The sequence below is a fragment of the Puccinia triticina genome, chromosome 14A, assembly GCF_026914185.1.
Source record: "Puccinia triticina chromosome 14A, complete sequence".
NCBI classification, from domain to species: Eukaryota; Fungi; Basidiomycota; class Pucciniomycetes; order Pucciniales; family Pucciniaceae; genus Puccinia; species Puccinia triticina.
The window spans coordinates 666,685-670,797 of NC_070571.1; positions in this window are offsets into that span (position 1 = coordinate 666,685).

A 4,113-nucleotide genomic window follows, 5' to 3' on the forward strand; every position below is an offset into this window, starting at 1 on the left:
ATCAAGGGATCCATATGGAGGCGACTCACCGACCTACCAGGAGGCAATTGGCTCTCCTGAGGCGGAGGAATGGCTGGGAGTTATGGACGAGGAACGTGGATCGCTGGAGGAGTGAGGAGTGGCAATAGAGGATGATCCACCGGCGGATAAGAAGAGACTGCTGAGGTCGAGGTGGTTGTTGGGCACCAAGCGGACAATGCAGGGGGACATACGACGGCAGAAGGCGCGGATAATTGTTGGGGGGCATCGGCAGATAAAGAAAGTGAATTACGACAAAACGTTTGCACCCACCCCAACGTTTGCATCGATGAGGACAGTGTAAGACTCAAAAGTGGTTGTGAAACCCTTTTGCTGAATGGAGAAGGGGATGATGGAGGTGCAAAACTCTGCCCTTCTATACTATCAGATAACAAGACCCACCAAGCTAAGCTTGGCAAGTTTTAATCAAGTGATAGGTCTGGTCTAGTTCCAGATGAAGTTGTTCGATGACAGGTATGTGAGAGTTGAGAGGATTTATGATGATGGAAAGGGTGAAAGTTGACTTGATGTTTCCGGTGGGGGTTGAACACAGGTCCTTGAGAGGGTGATATAAGAAGTTGAGAAGAGTGTCTGGACTGAGAAGGGTATATGTCTTAGTCGGGAGTTGAACCAGGAACCGGGTAACTCGTGACAGGTGCGTGATATGCAACCAGTGATATGAGAGTATGAGAATATGAGAGTGAGCTCAGTGGTTATTGCAGATAAGAGGGATGATATGGTATGTTATAAAAGTGTAAGGGTGATGTTAATGGCTAATGGGTGATATCTGTATAACTGGTGGGTACTGAACTGAGGGAAAAACAACTGGGGGGGGAGAGAGCTCCTTATATAGATAAATGTGAGGGATTTTAGCTACAAGGGGGACCCTGGATGAGGGATTTTAGCTGGTGGGCTGTGTACAAGTGGTGTCAGAAGATGCTAAATACAGGCAGAAAGTGGGGTGAGAAATGAAAGATGATGTCATACTATGCAAAGAGTGCATAAACAAAGCGGGGACATGTCAAATACAGAGGTATCTCATGCAAGGGGTGCATGAGTGGTGTCAGACTAATGCAAGGAGTGCAGAAATGGGATCAGAAGACTGCATGCAGCTGCAAGGGGTGCATAAATGAGGCGGGGACATGTCAAATACAGAGGAAATGGGGTTGGTCCCCTGCATAAGCAGTGGAGATAAGAGGGATAGAAAAGATTATGTGTTTGTCTGGGTCTGAGTATGTGTATACCTGGGAAAGGTGACTTGAGGGTTGTGACAGGTTGATGACTGGGGCTGGCCGTGTCCATGAGGGTCCAAAAGGGTGTAACTTCCAATCCAGCGGGGTTCCAGTGACGCTTCCAGTGGTGAATAAAGGTAAAATTGGCCGCAGAATCCATTTCTGAGGTCCATTTGGTAGTATCTTGAGGCGTATTGTGAGTAAATATGTAGTATAGAAAAAACTTTTGATTTTTCACTTTTCCGTCTACCACAACGGTGCTAACAGTCGCTGCGAGGAACAAGTTGTTAGGCCGCAATTATAAACACGTATTTGAGATATTTTTGAAAAGTATTTGAACTTGCCCCAAAGTTCAATCCAACATTTTCTCAAATGTATTTTGTTTCAAAAATACTACAAAATATCTCAAGACCTGCACAAGGGGCGTTTGAACTTTTAAATTCCCAAAAGTCATTTATGAGTACAGGTCAACTGTACATCTGTACCGTGGGCAGGCAGGTCATTGGGAATATCATGTATTGCGACGGCGGAGGTTGGCACTATGTAGATGAAAAGGAACTGCCCACCGAAGCTATCTCCACGCTGCTCCCCCATCCACCATCCACCAGGCCATCTACGCTCTGCTCCACCATCCAACAACCACTGTGCACCCCCAACTACCATGTCCAATCAGCATCATCATGAGATTGAAGGGTCTGCCGCTTATGGCCTTGATCCTGCCCTATTATCAGGAGGCGCCCCTCTCGAGAATCCAAACTCTCCTCAGGACGGCGATCAGAATTTGCCAAACCGTGGTCAGCACACGCCACTCAATCCCCATTCCCCGGTCGTATTGCACCAGACGCCGGGATCTTTGGCGGCCTCAATTGACAACCCGGTTAGGCAATCTGCGCAGGCGTCCTCGGGTTTGCGACCTGGTATCAGCCCCACCAATTCTTTTGTACGTGGGCACGGAACCGGAACCCGTGAAAGGGGATCTAGAGCCAAAGCCCGGGTGGTATCAACGTCGACTCACCGGCCAACTCGCCGGCAGAACCGCACCCGGGTGGAAATCGACACGGCTGAGGCCCTCAAGGCTCAAAAGCAGGCCGATCGGGCCAGGATCACGGCTGAGCGGCTGGAAGCGGTGCGCCTCAAGAACCTACACAAGGGAGCTCGCGCGGCCGTCATAGCGGCAGATACGCCTCCGCCCACGCCTCGGGTTCTGTGGACGGAGGAGGCAACTTTGGAACTATTGCAGTGGTACAACAAGGTCAAAACCGAGTTTGACGAGCTCGAGCGTGTCCGTCCCGGCTACATGAACTGGGTCACCTACTACAATCAATCCACTCCGGCCCGCGACGCTTATCCCTTGATAGCCGACCGGGTTAAGGACAGCCTGGTCCGGCATTACCGTGTTGTTATGGGAGTTTGGAAAGTAAGTTGGCAGCTCTGTTATCCGTGTAGATGGATGCTGATGGTCTCTTGGCCGGGTCGCACTTTTAGGAAGTGTACGACCTTCTCTCCCATTCGGGCAGTGGAGGACTCTATGTAGTCCTTAATCTCAAGAGCTTTCCTGAATCGGTAAGTCTTTGGGGTGCTCAAGAATTGTATGGTATGCGTGGCCAATCAAACCATTCTTTCCAGTATTGGCGCTACATCTCCGCAATGCATGGGGACAACGCGGCCACAGTCGCTTACGGCCATGAAGAGATCAACAGCAACATGGCGGGGTTGGTCGCTGACATAGGCCCTGAGGGGGCTGGGGAGGAACCAAACAACCACTCCGATGCCGTGGACGCCGCCCGGGACCGCCCAGGCGAGGCAGGGTTGACCAAGGCGGAATTGGCCCTCAACCCGCCTTCCGACGCAGATCGTGACGCCCCAAATCCAACTGTGTCTCCGGCATTGAATCACCCTGCGGGGATGATCCCGCCAATCCCTTTGACTCAGCCGCCGACCCGCACCCCAACAAGCTTCCCAATGCCGCCGGCTCCGCAGTCCCCAAGATCGGTTGAATTATCCGCACAACGCCGCGGGCGCACCGAGGTAGTCAAGCCAGATGATACTACTTCAGCCGGGGTGCTCATGATGATGCAGAAGTCACAGGAGACCACGAGTCTATGGATGATGGAGGATTGACGACAACAGGACAAGGATCGCCGCCGACAGGACGAGTTGCGGGCCGATGAACGTGCACACGCCAAGAAGCGCGAGGATCAGAAGGAAGCCACACGGGCGGCGGCTCTCCAGGATGCACAGGCCGCACGGGCGATCGCTGAGGGCCATCTGATGTTGGAACGCGAGCTCGCCAAACAACAAGCTCAGGCCCAAGAAGACAATTGTCGTGCGCGTGAGGATGCACGCAGGTATGAGGCCGCTTAGGAGCGTATGGCAGCCGATTGGGCTGCACAGGAGAAATCCCGCCAGCTCTTTGAGACTGCGATGTTGACAATGCTTGGCAATCTCAACAAAAATAACTAGATCTTACTGTTCTGCTCTGAAGCCCTCTTAGTGTCCCCCTCTGAAGCGCATCCTTTCTCTCCTTATATTGTTTCTTAGTGTCCCGCTCTGAAGCGCATGCTTTCTCTCATTATGTTGTTCACCAAAGTGATTGGCTTCTTGGCTTCATTACTATGTTTGGACCAAGTCTCTATTCATATTACGTTGGCTCAAATAACATATGTGATTTCCTTTTAACTGGCTTGGACTATGTCTCTATTCAGAATATGTGGTAAAAATATATGGTATCGATCATGTGACTCAATCCTCAATTAAGATGGCCTCGTATGGTGCCAAGATTGGGTCAAGTCGGGACCAGTGCTTGCAAATGCGCTGTGGTACTCGAAAATGTGAAAAATCAAAAGTTTTTCTCATGTACATA